Source organism: Pipistrellus hanaki (genome assembly GCF_964339955.1).
Source record: "Pipistrellus hanaki genome assembly, chromosome: 4".
NCBI classification, from domain to species: Eukaryota; Metazoa; Chordata; class Mammalia; order Chiroptera; family Vespertilionidae; genus Pipistrellus; species Pipistrellus hanaki.
The window spans coordinates 38,000,106-38,012,540 of record NC_140506.1 but is presented as its reverse complement, the minus strand read 5'-3'; the positions used below and the strand labels follow the sequence as shown (position 1 = coordinate 38,012,540).

The following is a 12,435-nucleotide window of genomic DNA, read 5'->3' as shown; positions in this document are numbered from 1 at the left end:
TTTGCTGCAACACATTCTTGTATCATGAGTGCAGTATTTCACCTTATTTTTCTGACAAAAGTAATTTTAATGTTTTTCTCCTACTCTCCAAATTGTCTTGTTTTCTGAGTTACTTTCTTTAGTTGTTTTAACCCGTCCGTCCCTCGGGCGGAGACGTTCTGAAACTATGATTCTGAGTAGTCTGTTCATCTTCTGCAGTGAGACCCTGGGAGCCCTGGGGGCAGGAAGGGGGGGCTGGTTGGCTAGTATCTTTGGGGGTAAGATGATTGGGTGGGAGACCAGCTTCCCTGTTTGGTAAATCTCCATCTCTCCTCACACATTCATGATGGCCTTTTCTCTGGGGGTTTTAATTTCTACAGAAGCATCTTCCAGATTCATCTGGGGGCTGGAGGTGCCTAGCTGAGGTTCCCCGTGATTCTGAAGGATTTTAACTTAATCTTCAGTGTTCAGCATTCACTGCCCTCCTCTGTGCCTGCTATAGGAGCCTAGATTTTCTCTGGTTCATTTTATCCAGAGAATGAACCTCTAGCATCTTACAGGGGGGAAGGAGGGCCTGGAGATGGGGGTGAGATCAATTGCTTCTTTTTGACTTTCCACACTTACCTCTCATCCCCACCCTTCGAAGGAGAGGGTGCCTCCCAAAGCGAGGCCCCTTGGGGCTTGGCTTGCTTCTGGCTGCACTCAGGTCAGCTCCCTCCACCAACGGCCTAGGTCTCTTCCAAACACTTACTGACATTTCTTGTCCACAGTTTTCTCCTCTTTTAATTCCTTTATTGCCATGTTAGGACTTTACAAAGAGGTATTGATGTTTGAAGCCACCATATTTAACGGAAAGTTCACTGACATATTTTTGGATTACTTTTTAGATTCTTTAGGATCCCATCTCCTGCATTTTTCCATTGCACCCAATTCTTCCTATGAAGAGCCAACATAAAGGTTTTCTGTTAATTTAAAATGTTGCTTATTGCAGAATATTCATTTTGAGATATGTGAATGAAATTGTTCTATTACAACAGGAAATGTATATAACTATTGCTGCCTTTTCAGACTGTGGCTACTTTTCAGGAGTGGCTACTCTAGATTCAGATGTTCCTGCTTTCAAATTACACAAATCTTTGTGTATTTGTGTGTGTGTATGAAGAACTTTGGTATTCTATTTTCAGAATAACAGCTAACATTTATGTATGCATTAGCCCATACCACAACCGTATGAAGTAGAAACCATCCATATTGCAGATGAACAAACGGAAGCACACAGAATTTGTCCACATTCACAGCTAGTAGTCCCTGCTCTTAACCACTATGACTGCTATGTTGTAGAATCTTTTTTAAAAAAAATAATTCTTTATTGTTGAATGTATTACAATGTCCCCCTTTCCCTCCATTAACCCCCTCCAGCCCTCCTCCAGGCCAGGCCTTCAGCACCCTATTGTCTGTAGCATATCTTTATTTGATGAATTTTTTAAAGATTTTCCTATCTACTTCCTCACAAGAAACCTAAATAGTAGAACACCTAGAAAAGGAGTTTAAGGCCCACACACACATGCGCGCGCGCACACACACACACACACACACACGCACACACACAGCCGATGGAAAGGCATAGAACTCTGTGGAGCAGAAGTCTTGAGATGAGTTGGTTTTTTCATTGTCCTTATTGTTTTGTAGAGCAAGCATGCAAAGTATTTGTGTATAAAACGTATTTGGCCACTTCAATTCTAGAAGCAATTTACAGAATAATAGAACAACACTATTTTAGAGTTTTCAAACCTTTTTTATTAGGAAATGTACTGCTTATTCAGAAAAATACAGTAACATTAAATGTAAAGCTTACCCAAGTTATTGTAAAGTGGACCCCCATCTAATCACCACCCTGGCCAACCAATAAGAGCTTGACAGCTCCACAGAATTTTAGTCACAAAGCTCTCCTTTCCCTCCAATGTGACCATAGGGTTTTAATTATGGTAATCATACCTTTGCTTTTAAAAAAGTTTTACTGCTTAAATAATAGTCTAAATACTAGTTTAGTTTTATCTGTTTTTTTTTTTTTAACTTTATATGACCGGAATCATGTATTATTCTTTTTTGCTTCTTTTGCTCAACTTTATGAGACGCATCGGAACTGTGCAGGTCTATTCATTTTCAGTGTTCTACGGCACTCCATTGTAGGACACACCACATTTTAGGAATATACCACAACTGTCTGTCCATCAGTGCATGGGCATTTATGTATTTTGGTTGTTGGCTATTAGGAAAAATGCTGCTATAAGCATTCTTGCAGATGTCTCCTGGTTCAAGTATATACATATTTCAACTAGATTGCAGGGTAAGCATACATCCAACTTTTGTAGCTAATGCCTAGTTTTCCAATAGTTATACCATTTATACTACCACTAGTAGTGTATGAAAGTTCCTGTTTTCTTCAAAATCCTTGATTATACATGAAAATGCCAATTGTTTCAATTTTAACCATTCTTCAAAGTGTAATGGTATCTCATTTTGTTTTAATTATGTTCTCCTTGTTACAATTTAGGTAGAGTTTTTTTTTGGGTTTTTTTAGTATGCACATTAGTCATTTGTATTTCTTTTATGAATTGGGATTTCAAGATTTGGGATTTTATCCTAAGTCAATGGAAAGCAATTGGAGGGCTTTATGCAGGGGAGTGAGACATTAGTGAGTGCAGATTAAGTTGGAAGGAGACAAGAATGGCAGTGAAAAGATCAGTTAAGTGACTAGTGTAGTAGTCTAGCTGTGACGAAGGTGCTCTGGGTCAGAGGGCAGTAAGAGATGGAAAAAGCAGTGGATTTGTCAGAGGTAAACTGGAATTCAGCTTGTTAGGACTAGATATAGATTGAATGTGGAAGGTGAGGTTGAGCAAGGCAGCAGGGATAACTTCCAGGTGCTAAATTGCAGAACTGAATGAATTGTGAAAGATACATAAAGCTGAGAAGGATTGGATCAAGGGAACCATTTTTTATATGTTCTATTTGAAATAGGTATGAGGCATCCGAATGATGAGATCAACAGGCAGCTGAACACTCAAGAGACCAAGAGTTCTGAGAAGAGGTATAAGTTGGAAAAAAAAAATTTAAAAAGTCAAATTGGGCAATGTCACTACACAGAGGTCATTTAAATACACGGAAGAGAGTGAGACTGATTAGGAAGTGCTCACTGAGTTGGACCTCCCTGGGCTAATAGTGAAGGTGCTATGGGGAGTAATGGAGGGATTTTAAAGCAAATCCCTCTCTGCCACTTAGAGTTGTCAATGTGGACAATATCTAACTCCCTTCCCTTTTCTTTTTAAAAAAATGTTGATTTCAGAGAGGAAGGGAAAGGGATAGAGAAACATCAATGATGAGAATCACTGATTGGCTGCCTCCTGCACACCCTACATGGCAGATTGAGCCAGCAACCTGGGCATGTGTCCTGACTGGGAATCAAACCAGTGAACTCCTGGTTCACAGATCGATGTGCAACCACTGAGCTACATCGGCTGGGCCTAACCTTTTCTTGTACCTCAAATGGTTAATCTTTGTATAATTGTGAAGATTAACTTAAGATTCTGTAATTTTTCATTTTGCATCTTAACCTTCTTATTCCCTTTCTTCCAATGTTCTGATTAAGAATTTTGACACACAGGGAGCCAGATACATTGCCCACCTGCTTTCCAAATTAACACTCAATGGATGGATTTTTGATGGGTGTTGAGATAAGCATTTTAGACAGACACGTGTGCCGGAGGAAAGACATGAGATGAGCATGTAGAATTGAGGTCTTAGGGGAAAGGCTTGGAAAAGACCCCACAGAAAGCCTTGTAGCATGTTTTCCTTAGGGAGAATGAAGGCAGAAAGTCCTAGACTCTACTGAATTTATAGCAGGGTCTAGCCTTTGGAATTAGGGACAAGGAAGAATCCGAGATCAGAAAGAAGCTCAGTGGCCTGAGTGTATGGTGTCGGTCACAGCAATCACCAAGAGCAAATGGAGGAGGCAGGTGAAAGTTGGAGGCTGCTGCGATTAGAAATGGGTCTGCATGAACTCAGGAGAATAATATGGCATCAGCCTATTAGAAGTTAAGCAGTTGACAAATAGGTTTAGAGAAAGATGAGCAAGAACACTTGTGAATGACTAAGATTATTAGTGGGGAGATCTGGAGAAAATGCTAATAACAGTGAAGGAGAACCAAGTTTCTGGTGTACAACAAAGCTGTGGCGTCTTTGTGGAAAAGGTATCCCTGGGCAGAGGGACAGAGCGCTGGGGAAATGTGGTTAAATGTCATTTCCTTCAGTAACTGTCAGAATATGAAGGAATGTAGGGATTTTTGCAACAAAGGTTTTTAAAATATATATTTTTATTGATTTCAGAGAGGAAGGGAGAAGGGAGAGAGAGAAATATCAATGATGAGAGAGAATCATTGACCAGTTGCCTCCTGTATACCCCCTACTGGGGATTGAGCCCACAACCCGGGAATGTGCCCTTGACTGGAATCAAACCTGGGACCCTTCAGTCCAAAGGCTGACACTCTATCCACTGAGCCAAACCAGCTAGTGCCGCATCAAAAAATTTTAAGTCTCTCTCAAAGGGCTTCCTATAGCAAATAATTCCTCAGGTTTCAATCAGCTTATAGAAACTCAGCAAGGTCAGGATAAGCAACAAGGCCACAAAGAGTAAGGAATTCCAGTCAGGCCTAGATTTTCAGGAGGTTTTCACCTGCCTTAGGAAAGATGGCTAACCTCACAGAGAAGTCCACCCAATAAACCCGTCTCTAGCCAATAGCACCATGATTTTCAAAAGGGTGAACTAGATACTAGGAGTCTTCTGAAGTACCGTTGAGTGTGTATTAATGTATGTAAGTTTAATTCAAGAGGCAGAAGGTGATATTCTATCAGTATGGCTAACATTCCTATCATGTGCATTTTATGGAAAAACTAGTACTCAGAACCCTCTGATTAGTTGCTGATGTATCTGTAGAGAGAATACATGGAAGTAAGGCCCTTCCTGAGAGAAATTTCTCACTTAAAAAAAAAATTTTTTTAATCGATTTTTTTACAGAGAGGAAGGGAGGATAGAGAATTAGAAACATCAATGAGAGAGAAACACCAATCAGCTGCCTCCTGCACACCCCCACAGGGGGTATGCCTGCAACCAAGGCACATACCCTTGACCGGAATCGAACCTGGGACCTTTCAGTCCACAAGCCAATGCTCTATCCACTGAGCCAAACCGCTTTCAGCAAATTTCTCACTTCTCAATACAGAATCCTGAAGCTGGAAAGTCCCAACGTTTATCCTGTTCGGCCCATCATTTTGGAAATGAGGACTTGGGGGAAAGGTAGGGTTTGGCAGCATCTGGGACCTCAGTCCATTGAAGGACGCCTCCCTGAGACCTGTGTGTGTGCTGGGGACTTCAAGTCAGTGTTGGGTAAGAGTATGTGCTGGGATCCAGTTAAGCTAGGCCTATATTTAATCATAAAGCTGATCTCCCCTTATTAGATGAACACAAATTGACTGCTAACATGAAAGGCATTTAAAGACCTTCCAATTTTGGAATCATTTTTTTCAAACTATGTGGATAGTTACAGAAATGATATGAATAAGGCTGGAACTAGTATAGATAAAGCTGCCATGAAAATATTTCATAATAAAGAGTCGTCGGGAAGAGCCAGAAGTATAGGGATAAACAGTCTCTGAATCCTGATCAACATAACAGGTATGTAACTTGCTGTGCTCCTTCTATTTGAAATGAAGTGACAGTATCTCCCATCAATGTTAAACAAAGTTAGGTAAATGCAATAAATATATTTTATTAAAGAAAAAAAATGGAATATTGTTAAGCACCAAAACTGTATGTTGTTACATTGCATGTACAAGAAGAGAAAGGTGATTGCAATACTTGGTGTACAAGTACTTAACTCTGAAGTCATGAGTGTAAAAAACATGAAATACAAAGCAATACAATAATTACAATGCAGAAAAGTTGCACTAAAGAGCAAAAGGCAACAGTCAAAACAATTATTGGAGATTTCAAAGTATTGCTATAAATGCTTGCTTAAGTTTTTTTCTTTGTACTTTTTAATACTTTAGGATGTTAACTTAGCATACTTAAGTATTGTAAATTTGCAAGAGTTGGCATTTACAATACACTGTGCACACTGCCCATGTAATGTGATGATGTTAAAGCCATCCTTAAAAGCTAAGCACAATGTGCTAGTGTTTTGCTTCTACCATTATAATATTGCACAAAGCTAGTAAATGGTGAATCAGTTTGCTATTAAAATTTTCATTTGACCGGAAAGGCTAAAAAACATGTCAGTTTCATTAATCCTAATGGGCTTTACTCATGCAAAATGATCTGTGGCCTTCAATTTTTCATAAACTACATATTATGGTTTCAACCTTGGCAATACATATAGTACAATAAGAAATTCAGTGACACAGTGAGGATTCTGTCCAAGTTGAAGTCAGAAGTCACTATATGGGTTATATTGGTTACTTCTTTTGGTTAACAGATGAAGGGAAAATGCCATCTGTGATTATGGAGACTTCTTAAAACCAACTTGTTATATACTCTTGGATGACCATAGAACATGCAAAAAAAAACAAAACAACAAAACTTCCCTTTTGTACATGTCTATATGTCATTTACCATGGTCCTTCCTTAACTCCCCAAAATAAGCCAATCTTAATTATACCTGGCTTTAAAAACACACACAAAAACTTTCCCCGAACCCTCAAAACAAATGTTTGAGATTCAGTGTGAAATAACATTGATAAAGTATTTAATATGTCAATCTCAGAGGTATTTTCTGTACATGCACCTTACAGTGTCATAATAAATGCATGGAGAAGGGGAGAAACGTTTATAAATTTGGAATTCAATTAAATTCCTCAAATGCCAAGCTATACATTTACCATGGGCAAAAGAGAACATTTCCACATGACTATGTCTTTGATATAATTCCGTGGACAAACATTTAACACACATAATCCAGACTCCCTCTTACCTTTAAAAAGCCTCTTTTTACATACATGATAGTTTAGGCAGCAATATAAACTCATTTTTTGTAGGAAAACTTTTAAATTAGCCTATATTTATAGGATAAAAAATACCATTGCTTCATCTTACAAAGCAATTGGGCAGAGATTTTTTACATGTGCTTTAACAAAAGAGCACTCTGCAGCCAGTTCAGACACAACTGCTGAGCTGCTCAGAAGCCTGAACAATGCAGTGCGCGCCCGCAGTAAGGTGCTCTCCTTCCCTCACCCCCTCCCTGCCACCGGGAATGAGGCCTGCTGGCCAGCCCTCCACGTGAAGCATAGTTCTTCTATGTTAAGCAGTGAAAGGGGAATAAAATCTATTTAAAAATGCACATTTAACTTTATATTATTTAAATTCAGTGCAAGAATTAGGCAAAACTTAAGGTTTCTGCTTTCACTATCTAATGTTGCACATTAACAATGAGTCTGCCACAGTTTTTAAATGTTTTATATCTGTTCAATTTTTTTTGTTTTACAAATAACATGGTAAAGTACATTAAATTTCAACTCCCTGATAAGGCCTGTAAGGACCCATTAGTACTTTACAGGTTGGTATGTGATGTTAAGTGCATAATAATGAAATTATAAAGATTAAAAAAAAAAACCCTTGTATTCAGTGAAAGAAAAAAAAATTTTCTTAGGCTAAAAGCATTCCATACTCAGTGAATGTAATTAAAAATGGAGTATCCGGGAATATATAAAGTTAAATTGTGTTAATTGTATCTGGTCCCATCCCAAAGAGAGAGAATGCTCCCCATTTATCTTTGTTCCGCTAATAAAAGAATTTCAATTCTTAGTGTCTGCTATGGCCAAAGTATATGCTTTACAAAAGTGGTCACACCAAGTTACCAAATATTGCTACATAGTTCAGCTTTGTAGAAACCAAGCCCCCCATCCCATCCTACATAATAAAAGGGTAATATGCAAATCGACCGAACAGTGGAGTGACCAGTCGCTATGATGTGCACTGACCACCAGGGGGCAGACCCTCAATGCAGGAGCTGCACCTGGTGGCCAGTGCATTCCCACAGGGGGAGTGTTGTTCAGCCAGAAACCCAGAAGCCGGGCTCACGGCTGGCGAGCACAGTGAAGGTGGTGGGAGCCTCTCCCACCTCCATGGCAGCACTAAGAATGTCCAACTGCCTGCTTAGGCCGGCTCCCCCTGGGGAGCAGCCTTGTGCACCGGGCCTCTAGTAACATAAAAGTGCTGAAATTTTTCTACGGTTTCATATAAGAAAAGCCCCACAGTCCCATTTTGGAAATACTACCCCTGACTTAGTGTCACAGTCGTGTCTAAAAGTCTATTTAAAAATGCATTTTATAGAAATGTTTAAGTTTCACAATGAAGAATTAAGGAATGATTGCTTTTATGCTGCTCACAAACTCAATAAGCCTATAAAATATTCATCAAGTAAGCAAAACAGTTGCTTATCTTTTAAAAATCTTTTTTTAGCCAGACATTTTTTCATATTGCTACAATATAGTACCATTGGGATTTTAAATCATTAGGAATACCTCTATACATTCCACATTGGTTATATATACATAATTTTAGTTGCATTAGTAGAAGAAATAATAAACATTGACATTTAAGTGGGCAGTAATACTGTTCTCAAAACATTCCCCAGACCACCACCTACTTGTTTCCCTATTTTAAATATATAGTAGTTGAGACTAGATTAGTAAATGAACTTCTAAACTGATTCAGCATAAGCAGTTGTTTGCAGATTCTTATATATGGGAATGATACATTAACAGAAATATAGCTGTCAAATATTTTAAACCATATAAATAGTACAGGCAAGTTTGGAAGTGGAAACGTGATCTATAAGTACCATCATAACTAAAATATATACAAATGAAATACTAAGGCCCAAGGTGCTCATCTTACTGGGGTAAGGAAAAAAAAAAAATTAACCATGTCAACATAATTCCTGTAGGGGTCTAAAACTGCTTTAAAATTAAAATGAGGATTCATCTGGTCAACTCATCTTAAGACAAGTGGGTCACAGTTATTTTAAATTTTAATATTTGTGAGAACTCTTAAAGGTTGATGATCTGCAGTAACATGCAATTTTATGGAAGCAGAAATCTGAATCTCCAAGGGAAGTGAGTATGTTAGAGAAAGTTATTTACCAGAGAATGGGCACAGCTGGCTGCTCTAACCTACTCATCTTCAAATGTGAGATCATCTTCATGGAGATCACGGGACCCTTGGAATCGCAGCTGTAACACCAAATGGGTAGCGATTCCCTCTAGACATGAGTTCTAGTGCTTTTGCTAATTTAACATTGCATCCTCCTGTATTTTTCTAAATCTCAATGAATGAATAATTCTCAAGGAAATAACACTTTAATGTGACAAGGGTGTGAGCATTTTCTTCTTCTCCGGAATACTGATCCACTGGAGGGCTTTTACACTGGGACTGCTTTCTGAGTCTAGGTCAGATCATTGCCTCATAAGAAATAAGTCTTTTTTGGTACTTTGGTCCTCCCTTCAGATAAAGGCCAAGATCTGTCTTATGCAGAATTACTTTACAGAATATTATACTGAGTCGAACATATCTATCTTCATTTAAGCCCATAGCAGTCCAGCTGAGAACACATACTGGCTCCATTCATATAAACGCACCCTTCAGGACTCCATTATAGCAAAACAGGCACCTAGAACTACACACATGTTTAACTTAGTGAAAATACAAAGGCTCTATCCAAAAACTCCACTCAAAGCATGTGAGGATAGTGAAATGCCAGCTAAGGAGGCTTTTCTGCTTGTCTAATTTCTTCTGCATATCTGTAGATCACTTTTTTTTTTCCCCACTGTGGAGCGTAAAAATAAAAACTTAAATGGTACATGATAAAAAGACATGATAAATAGGAATTTGCATTCCTATTATAGAATCCTGAATTTTGATTCTTAATAGGAAAGTCATGTTGAATTACAGTAATCAAGCAATAGTTCAAACAAAAAGACCAAAAATAATTTGAATTATCAAATTACAAAGTATTGCTTCTCATAAACAAAGCTGCACATAATATTCAAACTATTATAAATTCACAATTATTAAGAGCTATTTAAAAGCATGGAAATTTTTACTTCAAAAACTTACAAAGTGTAAGAGTGTGTGATTTTCTAAAAATATGCCATGTTAAATGTATCATATTGTGGTAAACACGTAACTAGATGTATCTCCATAGTTTTGTATCTTTCCAGATATTGTTGAACATCTTTATGAAAATTCCTTTGGAGATAAGTAATGTGGAAACGTTCATCATCTGATTTTCTTTCAATTCCTGCCCAATGGCTATCATGATAAACTTCTTTTTCAGAGTGTCACACTATTTATATAAGCTGATATGGAAGAAGCTCTGTTATTTTCAAGCAGATGACTATCAGTGCACTGAAAAATAGATTTCAAAGCAGTCCCAATACAACTTACAGTAGACCCCTGTCCACCCAGTGCTCTTCCAACTCATAGCAACCCCTAGCTTTACTGGCCACTATAAGTATGTAAGTGGGTGGACAGGAGGGGAAGATGGTAAAAAAAAAAAAAGGGGGGGGGGGCATCTCTTTGAAGGTCTTTTCTTTCCTCTAATCAGAAACACTGCACACCTAACACTCATGTTAACCACCATCTATTGCAATGACTGAAGAGTAATAACTTGCCAATTGTGCTTCCTTTTTTCACACCACTGAGCCAATACACTTTGGATCGAATGGAATCCAATTCTGGAACCAAGTGCTCAAAATTTGTTTTTCAAAAGAATATGAATCGGTCTTCAACCGCAGGTATTTTTTTCTTTTTCATGAGTCACCTGTTTACAAACGAAATAACAGTGTATTAAAAAAAAAAATGACCTATTAAAGGTAGTATGTATATATGCTTCCTCATAACTTTAGCAATATCCAGAATGAACAATGATGATTTTCCTTATAAATGGCCATTTATACAGTTGAAAAAAAAAAATATATGCTTGTATTCAAAAGCAATAAAAATGAGAAAACTTACATATGGGTTCTGATCACTGTTAAAAGGTTGTATGTTTGATTCTCTTTTTTTATTTCTTTTAATGTAACATTTTATGACAATACAAAAAGGAAAAATATAATCTAAAAATATTTGCCTAATAAACTGACAGTATAAGAACTATTACATTTTTAAAATTCGCTAGGGAGCAATTTTTGTTAGATTGACATTTAGAGGACAGGATTAGTACTTGTCTTTAAATGGGTGTTTTACAAACAAAGACTTTGTAAAATTCAAAATACGTAGTTGTTTGAGATCTATGAGCTTACCTATGGCACAGGAACATTTATATAAAAGTTCTGGTACTTATCAGATAAAAGCTCATATGAAAAGAATATAACTTACTTTATTACAGTTCTGTGTTATCTAACACTGTAGCTACATGTGTCTATTAAGCACTTAAAATGAGGCGTGACTGAGAAAATTAATTTTTAATTTGATTTAAATATGAAGTGGTAGAAAATATTTTTTTCTACTAAATACAATTTCATTGTTTTGATAGGACATTTCACTTTAACCATTGAATATTTAGCATCCAGACTAAGATGTACTATGCTATAATTTATACTATTAAGTATAAAATACACAGTGGATTTTGAAGACTCAGTACAAAAAAAATGTAAATTGTATTGTATATATTTTTTTATATTGAAAACATGGTGAAAGATACCATTTTGGATATAGCATGTAAAATAAAGTAATAGTAAAATCAGTTTCACCCATTCTTTTCTACCTTCTTTATAATTAGAACTTTTAAAATCCTATGTCAGGCTCACATTGTATTTCTATTGGACAGAGTCATTATAATTCCTTCATAAGTTTAAGAAGGACCCCATAGGGTCCTAGCTGGTTTGGCTCAGTGGATAAAGTGCGGGCCTGCGGACTGACAGGTCTCGTATTCAATTCCAGTTAAAAGCACATGCCTAGGTAGCAATCTCGATCCCCAATGGGGGGCATGCAGAAAGCAGCCAATCAATGATTCTCTCTCAACACTGATGTTTCTCTCTCTCCTGCTCCCACAGGAAACAAACTAGAAACTGAATAAAGTCTATGTAAATATATATACTTCCTTATGTTTAGAAATACCCTTCAAGGACACTGTTACCTATAGCGATCTCTAGAAGAGTTTTTAGAGGAGGACGAGGTACACTTCACTTTCTACTTCATGAATTTTTGAGGAATTAGCTCTTCAAAGATGTAATCACATTAATGATTTAAAAGCTCTCAGAATGAAGCCAATTAATAGCAGGAAATACAAATTACAGTCTTTTTAGCTATCTGTGGAGAAGGATCTAAAGCATTTAAAAATGATTTCCTAAGCCCACACACAGGCAGTGAAATGGAGCTCTTTCATCAATGCCAACTCCATCAGT

At 37.3% G+C, this 12,435-nt stretch overlaps 1 protein-coding gene across 1 annotated transcript in view; it reads right to left on the bottom strand.

The window, feature by feature from the left end:
• Positions 1–5,781: 5,781 nt before the first annotated feature.
• Positions 5,782–12,435, bottom strand: part of JMY (junction mediating and regulatory protein, p53 cofactor) — a 48,149-nt gene continuing 41,495 nt past the window's right edge. The window contains exon 11 of the mRNA XM_084881303.1: positions 5,782–10,850. The gene's annotated coding sequence lies outside the window, so the exon portion shown is untranslated. The remainder of the gene's footprint in view (positions 10,851–12,435) is intronic.